Genomic DNA, 21846 nt, shown 5'->3' on the forward strand with positions numbered 1-21846 from the left:
TTTTAGATGTAACACTCAGTTAATAAATGGACGACTATCATATTTGGTGTTTAAAGTGTAAAAAATACACTAACACACTTCATCCACACCGTGTTATGGCTAAAAACGGACGAACAAGAATGGAAGGTATCTGTTCGGAATGCAAAAGCAGGAAAAGTAAATTTGTAAAAAAAAAGACGTAGAAAATGTAGGTTGTAACGTTCCTAAGGAACAACCATCTGTTCGTGAAGGTATTGTAAACGAACTTCACAAACCACTGAGAAAGAACTTCCCAAGGAGAACTGTCATAGCTTATGGCGTAGATGATTTGTGGCAAGCTGATTTGGTTGAGATGGATTCTGGACACCTAAAAGGGGTGTCTAAGATTAACAAAGGATACAAGTACCTATTAACGGTTATTGATGTGTTTTCAAAGTATGCATGGGCTATTCCTGTTAACGACAAATCAGGTGTGAATGTGGCCATTGCTTTTAAAAGTATTCTACAAGAAAGGAAGCCAAGGAATCTACAAACAGATAATGGTAAAGAGTTCTACAATAAACACTTTAAGGAACTGATGAAACTTGAAGGCATAAACCACTATTCCACATTTACAGAACTTAAAGCATCAGTAGTTGAAAGGTTTAACAGAACGATAAAAGAAAAAATGTGGAAACAATTCTCGATTCAAGGTAATCAAAAGTGGATTGAGTTACTTCCAAAGCTCATATATGACTACAACAACAGAAAACACAGAACAATAGGGATGAAACCAATAGAAGTGACTAAAAAGAACGCAAAGATATTGCTACCAACAATTGAACTTAAAGCAGGCCCACCCAAGTTCAAGATAGGTGATAAAGTTAGGATCAGTAAATTGAAAGGTTTGTTTGAGAAAGGGTACACAGCTAACTGGTCGACAGAAATATTTGAAGTGAGTCAGATCAGTAACACAATTCCAACCACGTACAAGCTGAAAGACACAAATAAAGAAGAAATTGAAGGTAACTTCTACGAACAAGAATTACAGAAAACTAAGTATCCTGACGTCTATCTTGTAGAAAAAGTAATAAGGAAAAGGGGTGACAAAGTCTATGTGAAGTGGTTAGGGTTTGATAACTCACATAATAGTTGGGTGAATAAAAGTAACGTAATATTTTAATGGTTTTTAACCATTAAAATCTGATAAAAGTTTTGATTTTGTTACGGTTCGACTGCAATGAGGGTAACCATCAACTTTTCAAATTCTTGTTCTATTTGTGCTATACTTTCGCCTATTTTGCAGAGGTCAGTCTGGTCTTCTACTAATTCCATAACAGTTAGTTGTAGGTACTGCATTTTCTTTAGATAATTAAAAACGATACCTTTTAGGTGTGGTGGCACCCTATTTATATCAAAAAGAAGTACTGCTTGTTTGTCAGCACCTTTCATTATCCACGTCATGCTACAAGGAGGTATTAGTTGATTACTCATTATTATTTATTTACTTTATTATTTTAAATTTATTATTTTAATTGAAAAAAATGTCGAAAACAGCAAAACCTTGGCGCCAAGGAACCCTGTGGGGACTTCTCTTTCTGTCTCTTCTTCGTCGTTGCTACTGTTTTCTTCACCCCACAGGGTTTTTCCTCTTTGTTACCACGTCTCGTCCCATGCATCTTGGTTGATGAGGGAGAGCGGTTCTTTGCGGACGTCTCATGACGTCACTCAAAATTCCACGACGAAAACTTTACTCAGTTTCTTTATTACAGAGGCTGGCCAGACCTCTGACCGAACGCGCTGAGCAACCGCGCCGGCGAGAGAAAACTAGCCGTGTTCGGGTTATAAGTCATGCTGAAGCTGTTAAGAGTGCCATCTACTAGCGAATGAACGAGTTAATATTACGTATCAGCAAGTTGCGGTGATACATGTTACGCTGGCCTTCACCTCGCGGCTTGGCGGGTCGCCAGATGTGTGTCGGTAGTTCCGCGACGCTCCTCTGATTATATGTTTCGGATTGCGTAATGACTTCACGGCCGAGGTCACCATATTTCTAATTTGCGCCAGCGACAGACTCAAAGAATTCAAACTTAATATATTCATTGTCAGTATTAAAATATAAATCAATTATGTGCTCTCTGACACCACAAGTTAATTCCCACCCATCATAATCATCACGACGAGTAACTACATTCTTAAAATGTGAGAATTTATTTATATCAAGACTTTCAATATAAAATGTATATGTCAAGAATATGTATTCATCATCTTTAACGTATAGCACTTTTCCTTGTTCATTTAATTTATAGTTTATTTCGAAATTATCTAGTTCTCTCAAGATACTATACAGAGCCATTTTCTTTATTTATTTATTACATTCTTATAAACTGACCGTATAGTTTATAGTTATGGTTGGGGGTAACCTTTAAATGAATAAGGTGTTGGATAAAAATTTATGGTTGGTGGTATTATTGAAACGTTTCCTTGGGGATATTAATCAGGTAAGTTAAGGTAGCTATAGAGCTCAGAGAAAATAATTGTTTAAGGTTACAATTAATCATAAAATGAAGGTATACTTTGTGATAGATGTCAAGCATGAAATGGAGTAGAAGATGGGAGGGGAGGAAAAATCGGCAAATGACTAATAAAATAAAGGTCAAAAGTACCAGACAAAAAAGGTACAAAAGAAATAGCAAGTAAGGTTAAATCGGTCCATTAGTAATAATTAATAATTAATAATTCAGGAAAATATTTATGGTGGAGTGGGAGTTTAAAATAAATTTATTTATTTTAGAAAATATTTATGGTGTGGTGGGAGCTTAACGTAAGTAATAAAATAATGGATAATGGGAACCACACAGGGTAGGGTGTAATTTAGTAAAAGGTTTATGGTGAGGTCGGAGCTTAAAGTAACTAATAAAATAATGGATAAAAGAGACCATAGATAGAGGTCTATTTAATGGTGGAGTGGGACCTTAAAATATAAATAAAATAATGGATAAATTAGGGTCGAATTCAACCCTAGAAGAGGGGTAGATAGGTCTTTAATTTATGGATAATTCGAACCATAAATTAAAAAATAATAATTAAGATTGGTTAAGGTGTCATCCACCATAAATGAGGCAGTAAAAGAAAATAGTGGCATTATTGTTTAGGGTTAGATTTGGCCATAATTTTGAATTTATGTTATGGTTGATTTAACCTTAAGAAGGACAAGTGGTCCGAAGTGGGCCGGGTATTTTATGGTTAGATTGGACCATAATTTTGTAATTATTTTATGGTTGACTTTAACCTTAAGAAGGACAAGTGGTCCGAAGTGACCCACATACTACTTCCCCCTATTTCAGCCTCTTAGGGGTAGTTGTTTATAACTTACCGAGAAGTAAAATACCAGTTTTCACAGTTATATCTTTAAAAATGCTTTAGTACTATTTTAATAACAATTTTTTTTTCAAAAATCTTTCAACCTTTATTTTACTCCTTTCTGATTCAATTTCCCAAAATGCTAAAACTGTTATTTCAATTTCTAATTGAGAAACCAAATAGCAGTTTTCGCATTCCTAGTTTCAAAAGTGCCTTAATAGCGACATATTTTCTAAAAGTTTTCATCCCGTACTTCACCCTTGCTGTTGTTGTTGTGGTCTTCAGTCCTGAGACTGGTTTGATGCAGCTCTCCATGCTACTCTATCCTGTGCAAGTTTCTTCATCTCCCAATACCTACTGCAACCTACGTCCTTCTGAATCTGCTTAGCGTATTCATCTCTTGGTCTCCCTCTACGATTTTTACCCTCCACGCTGCCCTTAGGGGCGAATTTTCGAACACTCCCCTCTAAACGATGCCAACAATATAAAATCCTCACCCTTTTCTAATTTCAGGATTCTATCCTTAAAGGTTTGGGCTTGTCCATGATGAGCTAGTCAGTACACTGCCTTTTATATATACATATTTGGTGAATTCTTCATTCCATGGATCTCTATTGAAGAAATCGCAGAGGACTGAAACATGTCAGAATTTTTTTTTAAATGTATACCTTGCAACCTCTTTGAGGTTCACTGTCCACTCCTTTCAGAACTTCTTCCAAGTCCTTTGCTGTCTGCGACAGAACTACAATGTCTTCAGGAAACGTCAAAGTTTCTTTTTCGTCTCCCTGAGCTTTAATTCCCCCACCAAACACTGGCTTAATGTGCAGATTCATTAACTACGCAATGCTGTTTCACTCCCATCTCAACCACCACTTCTCTTTCAACTTCTGAGACCCTTGTAACTTCAGTCAGGTTTCTGCACAAGTGGTAGATAACCTTTAGTACCCTGTATTTTGCGCTAGAAGTCTTGAGAAGTTTAAAGAGTATATTCCAACCTACATTGTCAAGTACTTTCTCTAAATCGTCAGACTTAGATTTGTCTTTCATTATTCTTTCGTCTATGACAAGTCGTACAGTCTTCATTACCTCTCTTGCTTCTACATTTCTCTGGAATCCAAACTGATCTCCTCCAACGTTATTCCCCGTAATTATTAGTGTCAGTACTTTGCAACAATGCTTATGATAATGCACAGTATGAAACAAAAAAAATTAAGAATAGAAGATTAAGAGGAAAAGATAGAAAAGTTATAGATGGAGAATATTTCGAATTGAGATATTCGGTTGTATGTCTTGAGTTGTAAGGCAACAATTATCGACTGAAAATAATGTATAGTACGATGGGCGTTCAGTAATTAATGCTCCTTTCTTTTCCTCAAAGGACGTTAGTTTATTCTAGATACCATTACACAATATTATTCCCCACTCTTTAGGCTACAAAACCATACTTCTCAATAGTATCTCCGTTCAATGCGACTGCTGTACGCCACCTTACTGGGACGGCCTGAATACCCGTAAGGTACCACTCTACTGTTCTACGTAGGAGCCAACGTCTTGCTGCATCAGTAACCTCCACATCACGCGCTTACTACTTCCCGCAGAATGTATCCTTTATTGGGCCAAACAGGTGAAGGTGCGAGATCCGGGCTGACTGCTGGACGAGGCAGCACAAAGTCCGCAGACTTGTTTGAGGCCTTGCGTCGTCGTGGAGAAGGAGAAGACATTCTGTAAACACCTATGAATACCTACGACACTCTAGTTTTCCCCACAAAAGAAACTCAATGGCAGCTCTCTGCTTGGGACGCACATCTGCTACTGACGCGATTTGGAAAGAGTACATACAGCGCCGCCACCTACCGCAAGTTTATCAAACTATAGCGTCGCAGGCTGGAACATACCACGAGGTTCCACAGCAAAATTCCTCATTTTTTCAACCGGAATTGGCTGACAGAGAAAATGTGTTGCACCACTTATTGAATTTCCTTCCTAAAATGGGAAAAAATGGTTCAAATGGCTCTGAGCACTATGGGACTTAACATCTGAGGTCATCAGCCCCTAGACTTAGAACTACATAAACCTAACTAACCGCCGGCCGCGGTAGCCGAGCGGTTCTAAGCGCTTCAGTCCGGCACTGCGCGACTGCTACGGTCGCAGGTTCGAATCGTGCCTCGGGCATGGATGTGTGTGATGTCCCTAGGTTAATTAGGTTTAAGTAGTTCTAGGGGACTGATGACCTCAGCAGTTAAGTCCCATAGTGCTCAGAGCCAAACCTAACTAACATAAGGAAATCACACACACGTCACATGCCCGAGGCAGGATTCGAGCCTGTGACCGTAGCAGCCGCGTGGTTCCGGACTGAAGCGCCTAGAATCGCTCGACCACAGCGGCCGGCTAAGATCAACAACTCAGACCCTAAAAATGGCTGTGAGCACTATGGGAATTAACATCTGAGGTCATCAGTCCCCTAGAACTACTTAAACCTAACTAACCTAAGGACATCACACATGCCCGGGGTAGGATTCGAACCTGCGACCGTAGCGATCGCGCGTTCCCAGACTGAAGCGCCTAGAACCTCTCGGCCACTCCGGCTGGCTCAGACCCAAATTGAAAGTAAATGGTGGCTCAGCAGAACAAACATAACCTTTGTGATGAGTTGAATACAGGAGCTATGTATCCTCAGTAGTGAGTGCCGGAGTGATCATTTATATTCAAATACAACGACACTGCCTGTAGGAGATAAGTGGCCAGCTGTACGCTGCGCCGTCCGCAGTACAGACACAAGGCGTTCTCCCCAGAGATACGGCTGACCACGCCACGCGGGGAGCGCAGCGGCCTAACAGATTCCGCTTTGCTGACGCGCGGGCCCCATTGTGCTCGGCTATAAATCCAATATTTACCGATCCATTCCTGAGCGCCCCTCCGCGCCGTCAATAGATCCCCCGCTGGTTGGGGTGGATTCCCCGTTACACGCACAAGCGTCGCCTCGCCTGCTGACGCTTTTATTCGCCACTGGCAGGGCGGAGGAAGGCGCCATAAATCAGGGATCCCCCCTCCCTCCCTCTCCTCCATACTTCCTCCCCCGCCAAGACGCAGAGTGGATTCCCCGTCGCGGACAAGTGAAAGCCTTCCAGTAACACTTGATGCCGCCACTCTCAAGATCTACAGTCTCGCAAATGCATTCCGGGCCGGCCGCTGTGACCGAGTGGTTCTAGGCGCTTCAGTCCCGAGCCGCGCTGCTGCTACGGTCGCAGGTTCGAATCGTGCCTCGGACATGGATGTGTGTGATGTCCTTTGGTTCGTTAGGTTTAAATAGCTCTAAGTCTAGGGGACTGATGACCTCAGATGTTAAGTCCCATAGTGCTTAGGGTCATTTGAGCCATTTTTGAGCATTCCGGTCTCGTTGCCACTGCAGAATAACTCTCACGCGGAACATTTAAACGAAACACTTCGTTACTCTTTCCTGTCTCTCGACCATTAAAAAACCTTCAAAAATCCCACGACTATCTCAAATTTTACCAGCCCTCCTAATCCACGATTACCAAGTACTCCACCCACAGATGTGCTGTACCAGCTAATACAGGTGCCAATCCTTCTCAAACACCTGGAATAGCTTCGTCATTCCAATGTCTTATGCAAACTCGATTTGCACCAGGTCACTGTATCCCTCTTCCTTGAAAAACTTGGCCTCGGTCTTCTAGATCAGCATTCCACATGTCTCCTGGCAGTGTATGGCAAAGGGTACTTCTGTTTCCACTAACTAATCCTCCTACCCTGTTCCACTCGCGAATGGCATACTGTATTAGTTCTCATTTCTCAATTTTTGTCGTTGTGGTCATTTCGCGAGATGTATGTGGAAGTAATATGTTGTTCGACTCTTGCTGGAGAGCACTCTCTTTTTCGTGAAGCACAACACCTCTCTTGCAGCATCTGCCACTAGGGTTAATTCAGCGTCTCTGTAATGCTCTCGAGCCATGGCAAACCATCCCTTAACGAAACGCACTGCTCTTCGTTGGGTCTTCTCTATCTCCTTTGTCGGTTCTGTCTGGTAGGGGTCCCAGATTGATGCAGAGTACTCCAGAATCGGCCGAAAACGAATCTTATTAGCGACTTGTATGGTGGATGACTTAATTTCCTTAAGATCCACCGTCTGCTATGACCGAGCGGTTGTAGGCGCTTCGGTCCGGAACCACGTGACTGCTACGGTCGCTGGTTCGAATCCTGCCTCGGGTATGGATGTGTGTGATGTCCTTAGGCTAGTTAAGTTTAACTAGTTCTAAGTCCTAAGGGACTGATGACCTCAGATGTTAAGTCCCATAGTGCTCAGAGCCATTTGAACCTAAAGATCCTTCCTATTAATCTCAATCTGTCATTCGCTTTTGCTACTGTTTGTTTTATGTGGTAATTCCATTTGATACTTACTGCTAGATGTTTTACTGTAGAATCAGTTTCCATAAATTTGTCATCAACAGTGTAGTTGTGAATTTCTTTACCTACGTATGTGCAATATATTTCATTTATTTAAGTTCAGCGTCAACTGCCAGAGCCTGCACCATTCGCCAATCCTTTGTAAGTCATCTTGGCTTCTGGCGTTGCTTCTTTCTTATAGACAACTGCATCATCTACAGAATTAAAGAGCTACTACCGTGTTTTAGGACATCATTTATATACTTGGTAAACAGTAATGATGTTATCACACCTTGGAGTACTTCGCCCCCATATCGCACCTTCACTGTACATACGGGGAAAGAAGAATCGTGTCAACGAACGTATCACCAAAATCACCTCCTCATAGTGTTAAACACGCACTGTGAATGTGTATTGTTGCACTGCTTGGTATGAAACAGCTTAAGGTATTTTCGTCAGTTGTTATTTCATTAAAAATGTCGTTATGATAACTGTAGCATACAACTAATAATATTAGGAACATAATCCTTAGGAATGCGTTTCAGAAGTCAAGCTGCATTACGTGTTGGTACGTGTTGGCCCTGCATAAATATGCACTTTAAAGCATACAATGTCAAAGAGCAAAAACAAATTATTCGGACGTGAAGCACTACTCTTACTTTCAAAAAGGAAAAACCAAATTCTGCGCTCCGCTTTTGCTTGCTGCCGCCCATCCAACAGAGCGTTCGCCTTTCGTATAGCAGTAAACACCAGTGACGTCAGGTATAAGTCCCATCAGCTGCCTTTTCACGCACCGCTGGTTTGATAAACATGTGTACTGCTCCAGTAGACTGCACTGCGCAATAAGCTATTCCATAACATTCCAAAATTGTAAGAAGGGATATGAGCAGACAACGTACCAATGGTTGCCTATGCAATACCGCTCACATTTACCATACTAACGCTAACCTTTCTTTTCAAGAAACAAAAGAAGACTGAACAAAGCATTGCCACTTTCGACTATTTGTACATTAAGTACATTATCAAAGGTAACTAAGTGAGTTGTATAATAGAACATTAAGAAAAAGAGTACTCAGCCTCCCAAGATCTGAAATGGTATATAAATGACAGCCTCTGTGTAATATTTTCGTTATGTTTTTCGTTTAAAACAACAGATCGGTCAGGATCTGTGCTTCTTGTATCACTTACATCCTGGAGCCTCTCATTTCTTCAATAAAAGAGGTAGATGATAATAGTATGCGATGTGGAACTTAGATTAATCAGCCGCCCGCTGTGATCGAGCGGTTCTAGGCGCTTAAGTCCGGAACCACGCAGCTGCTACGGTCGCAGGTTCGAATCCTGCCTCGGGTATTGATGTGTGTGATGTCCTTAGGTTAGTTAGGTTTAAGTAGTTCTACGTTCTAGAGGACTGATGACCTTAAGTCCCATAGTGCCTAGAGCCATTTGAACCATTTAGAGTAATTACATAAGATACGAAGTAGAACTAAATTTGTTTAACGTTTCTAATATTAACCGTCGTAACCCTCTTTTTTAAATGTGACTTTCAGGATTTTAATAGCTGAGCGGAAAATGAAGTTAGTTTCGTCAATACGGTGATGCTATTAATTGGCCGCTATTGCTGTCGCCTTAATTGCGTATTATATGATCAATAAATGAACCTGCGTTTATCCAAAATTTGTTTTACGAATTACATCCTATTTAAAAGAAACACTGCTATCCAAAGATATAACTAGCGTTGAAATATTTGTATTTGTTTCCACGATCACGCATCAGTTTATTAGTAGAGGGCCAATAATCAGTAATCGTGAAAATTTTTCAAACCGCCCCGTTATTAAGATAATTCCGTCTTTCCTTCTTGCTAATGACGTAAAACGAATGACATTTAATTATTCACGAAAGAGAAGGAGGAATCATAATTGCTATCTCAAGTTCCTCACGTAGGTCAAGTTTCTTTCCTTTCTTATCTACGTGTGTCACCTCTAATTCTCGCTCCTTGCCTTACAGTGGAGGAAGAGTCCGATACAAATGTTTGCCAGCCATCAGCCTACCAGTAACTGCCCAGTCTAAAAGTGTCTGTGTACTCCATATATCGTGTCGAAAATATCGTATCCGTCAGTTTCAAAAATACTTTTACAAACTTTGGGAACAGGTTCCTTACGCCAAATCAAGAAAAAAAGTTGTAGTAAATATGGGCTCCAAAATGCATAGCTTAACAGCTATGAGCACCTGTTTAACTCCAGTACTGTGAATCATATGTATTCTACTACAGACCCTTTGCTTTCAATATTTTGGGAGAAATTATTATGGACCAGATCAATAAAAAGATAAAAAGGAACTGCAAAATACGACACTATACAACAGTAATTAGACCCGAAGCTCTCTACGCGTCTGAGACACTAAACCTTCAACACAGAACACTAAAAGAGGAATTAGAAGTGAAAGAACGTAAGGTAATGAGGAAAATCCTAGGACCAAGAACTAAAGATGGGGTACATTATCCAAAACCCAATGCAGAAATATATAAAAATATCTCCAAAATACCAAACACAATGCGCATGAGAAGAATCCAATTCATGGGGCACTTAGAAAGAATGGACTCAAACAGGTTAAAGCACAAAATCAATACATTTTTAAAGAACATAACTACAAGACCGAACTGGTACAAACAGACGGAAAAAGACCTGAGAGAATTAGGGTCTCCAAATCTACATGATAGAAATGAAATCAGAAGAACCACAAACAGACGGGGTTTTGAGGAAGAAGAGAGAAAAACTAACCGACATACATGGTCTACGCAACGAAAGCTAGCCCATTCGGTGTTTATGAAGGAATACTGGGCGAAAAGGAAGGCCAACAAATGTTGATTACGCGTGGTCCTATGTGATCCATCCGCGAAGAAGAAGAAGAAGAAAAAAAGATTTCCAGTTAACACGGATACTAAAATGCATACCTAAAGAGCTTATGAAGTTCAATAGAAGTGTTTCACAATGCGAAGATGAAGCGCCCAGGCTCTTAAAGTATGCACTTTAGAGCACGTGTTTATTGCACATTTTTTTCTTGTTTTGGTCAGTACTGCCTCGTCCCAAATGGAAAGCAGGGAGCATGTAATAGAGAGGATGTGTTTCACAGTATCTTAGATGAACAAGTGTTTATATCTCTTATAGTATGGATTTCAGAGTACATATTTATTAGATATTTTGTTCTTGTTTTGGTACAAGGAAGCTGTCCCTAAAGTTTGAAAGTGTTTCGGAATAACCTGTACACATCGAGTCATACGATGCAGACTGTATTTTGTAAACATTTGCCTGTACAGACATAGTTACCGTGTTGTAAACTTCATGGTTTAAAATATTTCTCATTAAGTTTTTTGCTGTACAGTTTGTCGCCTAAAAATGTTAGCTAAATTCTGTGACTTTTTCGCAAAATATCCGTAGGAATTTCCTCTTTCCCTCTCTTCTAGTCCTAAGGATGTGATAATTCACTATCCTTTCATTGCACCTCTTACGCAGGCCAACGAAATTTTTTTTAAAAAGCTTTTTCTACTTTGATAGCTGATCTTTATAGAATCTTATGAGCTGAATCCAAATCTAGCCTTAGTTTTTTTTGTATCACTTATAGTTTTCGAGCAATATGCTTTTTAGTATATAATATAAAAATTCTATGCTATATGCGAAATTAATGAAACGCTTTGTTGCAACATAAACATGGTTTGTATTTACAGTAAGGTACTTAAAACAATGATATGTGTTAATAGAGGTTTCACTTGTTACCTGGAATTGGTCTGTATTTTCTTCCTCTTTTTTCTTTGAAGCTTCTTGTGTAGTTTTTCCTACGATGAGTCGCTTCCTGAACTTCTCGGTGAAGTGACCAGCAGTAGTCCCTCATCATGCTGGTGTTCCAGCGGCCTTGGTAGCGATTTTCTTCCACTAGTTTTGGATGAATCAATAAACAGCCTCCAGTCTTGCTTTTTGTATTCAGTACCAAACTCATTCATCAGGCTGGGAATGTCTGAGCAGCACACTAAATCACCTTCATGTTGAAAAAACTTGGAAATTGCTGCTCTCTCAGCATACGCTGGTTCCAACTGCCAATAAGTTTTTTTTCTTTTAATCTAGAGTCAAGCAATTCAGCTTTTTCTTTCTTTAAGCCCAGATCCTTAACCAAATCGTTAAGCTCGGTCTGAGTAAACAATTTGGGCTATATACTTTTGTATTCCAATGGAATTCATCATCATCTGGTTCATATAAATCAGACTGTACATCAGAAAATACTTCTGTCGGAATAGAATTTAAATCATCTGGTGGTTCAGGAACCAGAAAATCTAAACCATGCCCTACTGATCGGATGGCGGACGGAAGGTAAGGGTAGCTTATTACTTTCTTGTTTTTCGAATTACGACCAGTAACATCAACACTAAAATCAGCAATCATCGCAATGATTTCTTGGCTCCCTCCATATCATAGGAACAGTAAATCTAAAGGCTTTTTTGTCCTTTTTGGACCATTTTCTCAAATCTTCAACACACACTTAACATACCTTATGCAGCGCCCAAGATTTATCTTGATCACAAGTTTAGATTCAAAGTATGATAGATAAATTTTTTTTCCAAAGTGTGTATTGTTTCTTTGTTTTTTTTTTTAATCACAGTTTCACCACAAATATAACAAAAACTGTCAGCAGAGTTCTTACAACCTCGATTAGACATTGTACTGACCACGTGTACAGGAAACGGTAAAGTGAGGTTAGGTTGACAGTAAACAAAACACCACCTGTTAACACAAAAGTAGAATCGACCATTTCTTTCCAGCAAATGTTTTTCAGCAGTGGTACTAACGTAATCTACAGTCATTACCTCCTTTTTAAATTATTTTAATTATATGAAAGCTGTTAAATTGTTTAAAAATTGCTTTATTTAATAAATTTAACAGTGAAATGTGAAGAAATTGTGGGTGATACAGTTTGGATTTCCCACCCTAAAAAACATATAAATAAGGTATTTTCAACAAATAGTTTTTCCATCGTTGGCCTGTATTACTCATGGCTATGTGTTGGATAATATTTAATTCATTTTGTCTATCTGCTGCACTTACCGGTAAATGGAAGGCTCTGTTCAATAAAATTATAAACAGCATTTTCTTTATAACTTTGTGTCGGGCAAGACTGGTTAAGAATCATAACATCTGTTGCAGTTCGCTTTCTGCAGAACTCGAAGGCGATTTTTCTTGCCTCTTAAGATGGATGACATTAGAATGTTGCAGTATATTGTTCACATGCTTATAAGAAGGCGTGGTGTGTGTTTACATCGCAACAGCCGATTTCAGCCGCGTTGATTTTAAACTGTAACGTATTTCGCGGCTATTTATGCGAAAAGCTTTAGCACCGATATTGTGTAGTTTTATGTTACCGTAATGAATACCGTTAAAAAAGGGATGCCATTTCATCTAAAAACAAAAAATCATTCGCTTTAACATGCCGAATGATACAACAGTAAATGGTATTACCTACGCAACGAAATTACATGCCCATCTACCTGCTGTCATTTGCCGAAAACCTCGCATCGATACATTACATAACAGAACAAACAAATGGGACGGTAATTTCAGGTAATTCACATTGTATACGTGCCACGAATATGGCGGTTGTCACGCAGAGCTATGCGTGCACAAGCTTCTGCTACCGTTGTCATCCTTCAGGTACGTGACTGTGTAGTCACGTGGTTGCACAATCAACATTTCAGCAGAAGTTGCAAATGGCCTCCATCACAGCTATATCAGTGTCGTTTTCACATTCTGTATGATGAAATTTCATCCTGCCTGAAGAATCGATGCTTCACTGCCATCTCTGAACTCTATTTGAAATGGATGACACGAATTTGCAGGGCCGCGCGGAGTGGCCGCGCGGTTTAGGACGCCATGTCACGGGTTGCGCGACCCGTCCCGCCTGATATTCGCGTCCTCCCTCGGGCATGTGTGTGTGTGTGTTTGTGTGTGTGTGTGTGTGTGTGTGTGTGTGTGTGTGTGTGTGTATGTGTGTGTGTTCTCAGCATAAGTTAGTTTAAATAATGTGTAAGCCTAGGGACCGATGACCTCAGCAGTTTGGTCAATTACGAATTCACATACATTTGAACATTACAATTTGGAGGTGTGGTGTGACAGACTTCTCGATAGTTCAATTGGTTGAAATGGCTCTAAGCAGTATGGGACTTCGCATTTGAGGTCATCACTGCCCTAGAACTTAGAACTACCTAAACCTAACTAATCTAAGGACATCACACACATCCATGCCCGAGGCAGGATTCGAGCCAGCGACCGTGGCAGCAGCGCGGTTCCGAACTGAAGCCCGTAGAACCGCTCGGCCACAGCGGCCGGCTTCTTGATAGTACTTTTGCTGTTTAGTGTACGTAAGCTTGTATAGCAACACCATTTTTAGGGATTTTAAGCTTATTTAGGGTGAACGTGTTATATTACGTGTAGTTTAGGGCTATTTTGCTTTGACAGGGATTTAAGGAACTTTATCCCAAAATCGAACTATAGACGATAGCCCTACTATCTACACTAGATATCACTCAGTGTATTACTTTACTCTATGAAACCACCTATTTTTGAAGGGGATTACCTCAATTCTTACTGAAAGTAATCCATCTAATGTTAGCTTACTACACTACTGGCCATTAAAATTGCTACAACACGAAGATGACGTGCTACAGAGGCGAAATTTAACCGACAGGAAGAAGATACTGTGATATGCAAATGATTAGCTTTTCAGAGCATTCACACAAGGTTGGCGCCATTGGAGACACCTACAACGTGCTGACATGAGGAAAGATTCCAACCGATTTCTCATACAAAAACAGCAGTTAACCGGCGTTGCTTGGAGAAACGTTGTTGTGATGCCTCGTGTAAGGAGCAGAAATGCATACGATCACGTTTCAGACTTTAATAAAGGTCGGATTGTAGCCTATCGCGATTGTGGTTTATCGTGTCGCAATATTGCTGCTCGCGTTGATCGAGATCCAATGACTTTTTGCCAAGACAACAACCATCTGCACGAGCAGTTCGAAGATGTTTGCAGTAGGAGCTCGGAGACCATGGCAGCGGTTACCCTTGATTTTGCATCACAGACAGGAGCGCCTGCGATGATGTACTCAACGACAAACCTGGGTGCACGAAGGGCAAAACATCATTTTTTTCGGATGAATCCAGGTTCTTTCCAGAATGAGATTTTCACTCTGTAGCGGAGTGTGCGCTGATATATAACTTCCTGGCAGATTAAACCTGATGGTAGAGCACTTGCCCGCGAAAGGCAAAGGTCCAGATTTCGAGTCTCGCGTGAATTCGTCTTCGCCATACTGGCGTATCACCCAGCGTGATGGTATGGGGTGATATTGGTTACACGTCTCGGTCGCCTCTTGTTCACATTGACGACTCTTTGAACAGTGGACGTTACATTTCAGATGTGTTACAACCTGTGGTTCTACCCTTCATTCGATCCCTGCGAAACCCTACATTTCAGCAGGATAACGCACGACCGAATGCTGCAGGTCCTGTACAGGCCTTTCTGGATACAGAAAATGTTCGACTTCTGCCCTGGCTAGCACATTCTCCAGATATCTCACCATTTGAAAACGTCTGGTCAATGGTGGTGGAGCAACTGGCTCGTCACAACACGCCAGTCACTACTCTTGATGAACTGTGGTATCGTGTTGAAGCTGCATTGACAGCTGTAACTGTACACGCCATCCAAGCTCTGTTTGACTCAATGCCCAGGCGTATCACGGCCATTATTACGGCCAGAGGTGGTTGTTCTGGGTACTGATTTCTCAGGCTCTATGCACCCAAATTGCGTGATAATGTTATCACATGTCAGTTCTAGTATGATATATTTGTGCAATGAATACCTGTTTATCATCCTCATTTCTTGTTGGTGTACCAAGTTTAATGGCCAGTAGTGTACATCAGTTGTGCTGTTACCGCTGTTAAGGGCGACGTCCTAACTTATTTGTATCGGAATAAGCAGAAACGCTGCTGCGTGGTGTCGTAACGAGGCAGGGGAAATGTTTTCGTGTTTGTCTTCCACACTGACAACATAGGTGGTGCACGTCTCGTACACATCGGCTGATAAGAATAACACATGTAAGTAACATACATTTGCGAATGCGGATTGTATAGACTGATCTTCAAATGTGGCTCTTATTAGTAGGATGGAATATGGTTCAAATGGTTCAAATGGCTCTGAGCACTATGGGACTTAACATCTATGGTCATCATTCCCCTAGAACTACTTAAACCTAACTAACCTAAGGACAGCACACAACACCCAGCCATCACGAGGCAGAGAAAATCCCTGACCCCGCCGGGAATCGAACCCGGGAACCCGGGAATGGGAAGCGAGAACGCTACCGCACGACCACGAGATGCGGGCGGATGGAATATGAAATTAAAATAACATTGTTGTAATACTATGCAATTAGCAGTGAAAAATCTGTTAGGTCGCTGACGTTGGTTGCCATGGGACGAAAAAGTGGTCGACTCTTAAGTGTTCTGACTGATTCTGACATGCCCGGCTAACAATCAGTTTATTGGTGCTGTCACCCAGCTTCTCGTGCGGTTCTTATAGAGTTGGTTTGTTATTCATTCTGCATCACGGAACAATAACGACAGTACATTTTATTAATCTTTTGTTTGAGTGTTATTACAATAAGTAATGGAAGAAAATGTACATTCTTCTTCTTCTCGAGATTTAGGACCACGAAGGTCAATATCAAGTAAAAAGAAAAGATATGTGCGATAATATAACACTTCATTATCGGACAAGCCTGATTTTAAATATTGGCTGAAGAGCTCTGACAAAGGAGAGAAAAATGCTTACGGGAAAAAACCGTGATGGTAATCTTGTGTGTGGGATTTCGGCATTATTGAGAGACAAAAGAACTTCAAACACTCTAAACAGATGGATCTAATAGTAAAACTTGGAAACGTGTCATTATTTTAAGCAAAAATCTGATTCATTCCGCAAAGGTGTTAGAAGTGGAATTAAAAGCGCGGATTTCCTGCAAAACATGATCTGCCAATGAAACTTGGTGGCAGATGAAAATTGTATGCCACAGAGACTCTAAATCGCGACCGAGGTTGTGTCTCGGTCGGGCACACAGATTTAATCTGCCAGGATGTTTCATATCAACGCATACCATCCTGAAGAGTGAAAATTTCGTTCTATGGCCTCCCTATTTCATTAATCAATTACTTTGTAGCACTAATGCGAAACTTGTTTCCAGAGTCGAAATATTTAGAAGAGAAAGTAACAAATATTTTATGATAACTTACAGAATCGACCTATTAACTTATTGATATCTTTAAGAACAACTATTGTAATACTGTAATGGATGAACCAACAAATCTATAATAAGACCTGAGGGCTGTTATTGTAACGCTCTTTAACAGTGTCACAAAAGAAAAACTGGAAGCAGATTTTCCGAGATGATAAATATAATTGATGGGATGGCAGATGCAGTTACCGAACAATAAAATATGAATTTGCAGAACATGAAATGCCGCTTCTTCATGACTTCTGATACACATCGGATACAGCGAAAGTTGTGATGGGAACGCACTATTCAGTTCAGGCCTCCTTACTGAAAAGGGAAAATCAACATCTTGTCATTACAAGGTGCTAACGGCATTTAATTCACCTTGCGAAATCATGTCTTCCGCAAGCTGCCTAAAATTTTAGAAGCGTGCCGTAATATACCTGCATACTTCCATGTGAACTCGGTTTCGGTTGGGTTGGGTTGGGTTGTTTGGGGGAGGAGACCAAACAGTGAGGTCATCGGTCTCATCGGATTAGGGAAGGACGGGGAGGGAAGACGGCCGTGCCCTTTCAAAGGAACCATCCCGGCATTTCACCCGGAGAGATTTAGGGAAATCACAGAAAACCTACATCAGGATGGCCAGACGCGGGATTGAACCGTCGTCCTCCCGAATACGAGTCCAGTGTGCTGACCACTGCGCCACCTCGCTCGATTGTGAACTCGGATCGAAGAAACTCATTAAAGCAATTCAGTAGTTTCTGAAGACTGATCAACATAAATTTCTTTCTGCGGCTAATTCGAGTTGGCTGACACTTCAGGCTTTTATGGACAGGATACTGGTGTAATATACTGCTCTAAAATTGTTTTACCCGAAAGCAGTTTTTGAGCATCTGGTCTGGTCCATAGTGCACCGCAGCAATCTCGCCGTCGGTTTTGGATATCTCCACTTCGCTATCCACGGTATACTTTAACCACGCCGGTACGCGAGTAATTGAGAAACTTAGCTCTTTAGAAATGCTTCCACCTTTCGTCCAGAAGTTAATTATCATGCTTTTCTGGAAGTTAAACAAATCGCTCAGTTTCCTCAATTCGACTACAACTGTACTGTTTCCCGCGTCCGCCGACACTCTTCATACACCATCCACTGCTAGTGCTACCACTTGCCGTCTATTGCACATTGACGCTGAACATAACAACTGGTCAATCAACGTGATCGACGGATCACAATCAAAGATCTTACTGCTTAACTTGACGTTTATATCGGTAGTGCTGACACACTCGTTCACCAGTTGAGACACTCAAAGGAAATTAAAGAAACAACGTTTGCGTCGTCACAAAAAGGCAAAAGAACTTATTTTTCTTGACGACAAAGAAAGGCCTCAAACGAGTCTATGCACCCAGGAGGTGCTCCCAAAAATTCAATGGACTGTACTTCCTCGTACACCCTTCAGGCTGGATTTCGCACCTTCCGACTTCCATCTGTTTCACCTGATGAAGGACACACTTCACGGAAAGCGGCGCGTGGAAGACGGGGAGGCTATTGATGCAGCAAGACGTTTTCTCCGACATAGAGAAATAGAGTGGTACTACGTGGGCGTATAGCTGACGTAAGGCCATCGCAATGAAAGGAGATTATGTTCAAAACTAGTGTTTTGGGGACTAATATGGTGTATTGGAATCCTGAATGAAACCAACCTAATTTCAGGAAAAAAAGTGTTGTAGTACTTATAATGCAACTCGTATCTAGAGAAGATGAGAAGATAGAAGCCGAGTTTGGGAAGCCCTGTTTGGGTTCCGTAGAAATGTAGGAACACGTGACGCAATACTAACTCTACCGCTTAATTTGGAAGATACCTCGAAAAGACCATCCTACGTTTTTATAGCATCTGTAGACTTAGAGAAAGCATTTGACGATGTTGACTGGAATATAGTCAACGAAATTCTGAAAGCAGCCATGTTAAACAAACAGGGAACGAAACAAGTCTACAGTTTTTAAGAGTCGTAAAGAGAAGCAGTGTTTGAGAGGGAAGTGAGACAGGGTTTCCACCTTTAAAAAAATGTTCAAATGTGTGTGGAATCTTATGGGCCTTAACTGCTAAGGTCATCAGTCCCTAAGCTTACACACTACTTAACCTACATTATCCTAAAGACAAACACACGCACCCATGCCCGAGGGAGGACTCGAACCTCCGCCGGGACCAGCTGCACAGTCCATGACTGCAGCGCCTGAGACCGCTCGGATAATCCCGCGCGGTTTGTAGCTTAACCCCGATCTTATTCCGTTTGCACATTGCGAAGCAGTAAAGGAACCAAGGGAAAAATTAAAATTCTGGGGATGGAATTGAAAAGTTGACATTAGTAAATGACACTGTAATCCTCTCAAAGACAACAAAGGTCTTCGAAGAGCAGCTGAACGCACTGGACAGCATCTGAAAAGCGGTTACTAAGTTAGGAAATGAGATGGTGACAGTAGTTGGTCGTCTTCTTTTTGTTCTTCTTCTTTTTACTGGTGTTATCCCGTATCTTCACTGGATCACTTGTTATAAGGGATGAAAGTGCAGATATTTCTGTTGGTTATTAATTGTGGTATACTGAACAACACTACATCAGTGTTTACGTCGTCTGCCGACGAATAATTGTAGCTATTACAAGTTGTATGTGTGGTGTCACCGCCAGACACCACACTTGCTAGGTGGTAGCCTTTAAATCGGCCGCGGTCCGCTAGTATACGTCGGACCCGCGTGTCGCCACTGTCAGTGATTGCAGACCGAGCGCCGCCACACGGCAGGTCTAAAGAGACGTCCTAGCACTCGCCCCAGTTGTACAGCCGACTTTGCTAGCGAAGCTACACTGACAAATACGCTCTCATTTGCCGAGACGATAGTTGGCATAGCCTTCAGCTACGTCATTTGCTACGACCTAGCAAGGCGCCATTACCAGTTTATATTGAGATTATAAATCATGTATCAACAAGAGCGATGTTCTCCAATTATAGATTAAAGTTAAGTATTACATCAACTACGTACTTTATTTGCTACTATACATTCCCTTAACTGTTCCAGACCTCACGCCAGTCTGCGTGAGCTTTAACGCTTGCATTTCGGCCTCCTCTAGCAACACAGTGTTGGCTCTTCTGCCAACACAACAGTATGTTTCTAGGTTGGCTGGTATCTCAAAGTACATGTGTCAAGAGCAAGTCATTGATGCTTACTGACATGTATGGATCAGGTCAGGCGGTGAAGTACAGATTCGTGGACGCAAAATTGTTAGTATATTCTGAGAGGCGGTGTTGACTTGGCAGGCTAGGTACGGCAGTACACACTGACGTGTGGACATATTACCTCATATGAAAATAACTTCATTCATTTATACAGGTGTTCTTCCCGTCGCCTCGCACTCCCCGTCGAGGTGTAATTCATGCACGCCTCTTCAAACTGTTTACGAATAGTGTGAGTGAAGTGGGACACAGATACGGCCGGCATTCATCTAGTTTTGGAAACAGCAGCAAACAACATACAGGCTGGCCGGCACACGAACCCTCGCCGTCAATGCGCAGGGCGGACTCATTCGGAGTCGGCGTGCCTCCCCGAATCCCGGAAGCAGCGTGCTAACGCGCCTGGCTATATCGCCAGGTCACCGCAAGCAGTCGATGAGTTTCGCTATTTGGACAGCAAAATCATTGACGATGGCACAAGAATAGGGGATGTAAAAAACAAATTTGGGAATAGTAAGAAAGGGAGTAAGGAAGGTATGTGTGTGAGAGTAGGAACTGTTGATGGAGACCAAGGAATGGCTAATGCATGCAGCTCCGTGTGCGCGTAGGTTGCAATAGTCACGCAGGTATCTACGTCTACAACTAATTCATTCTCCACAAGCCAACGTGTTGTGTATACCATACGGTACCATGTACAACTACTAGTCTTTTCAAGCCCGCCCGGTTAGCCGAGTGGTCTAACGCACGGCTTTCCGGGGCGGGAAGGAGCGCCTGGTTCAAAAAATGGTTCAAATGGCTCTGAGCACTATGGGACTTAACATCTGAGGTCATCAGTCCCCTAGAACTTAGAACTACTTAAACCTAACTAACCTAAGGACATCACACACATCCATGCCCGAGGCAGGATTCGAACCTGCGACCGTAGCGGTCACGCGGTTCCAGACTGACGCGCCTAGAACCGCTCGGCCACACAGGCCGGCGGAGCGCCTGGTCCCCGGCGCAAATCCACCCGGCGGACTTGTGTCGAGGTCCTGTGAGCCGGCCGGTGTGTGGTTGGTTTTTAGGCGGTTTTCCATCTGCCTCGGCGAATGCGGGCTGGTTCCCCTTATTCCGCCTCAGCTACACTATTTCAGCGATTGCTGCGCAAACAAGTTCTCCACGTACGCGTACACCACCATTACTCTACCACGCAAACATAGGGGTTACACTCGTCTGGTGTGAGACGTTCCCTGGGGGGTCATCTGGGGGCCGAAGCTCACAATAACCGTGAAAGAGTGGTTCGGTGCGGGGCGCGGAGGGGGGGACTGCGGTAGTCGCCGAGGGGTTGTGGACCACTGCGGCTGCGGCGGGAACGGAGCCTCTCCGTCGTTTCTGGGTCCCCGGTTTACATACAACATATATACATACTAGTTTTTTCTTTCATGTTCCATTTGAAAATGGAGCGAGGGGGAAACGACTATCTGTATGCATTCGTGCAAGCCCTACTTTCTCTTATATCTGCGGTCCTCCCGCGAAATGTGGCCGACGTTGGCACCAGTAGAAACGTTCTGGAGTCATCTGCAAATGCCTAGTCTCTAAATTTTCTCAGTTTGCGGAAAGAACG

Source organism: Schistocerca cancellata, chromosome 10 (assembly GCF_023864275.1).
Source record: "Schistocerca cancellata isolate TAMUIC-IGC-003103 chromosome 10, iqSchCanc2.1, whole genome shotgun sequence".
Taxonomy (NCBI): Eukaryota; Metazoa; Arthropoda; class Insecta; order Orthoptera; family Acrididae; genus Schistocerca; species Schistocerca cancellata.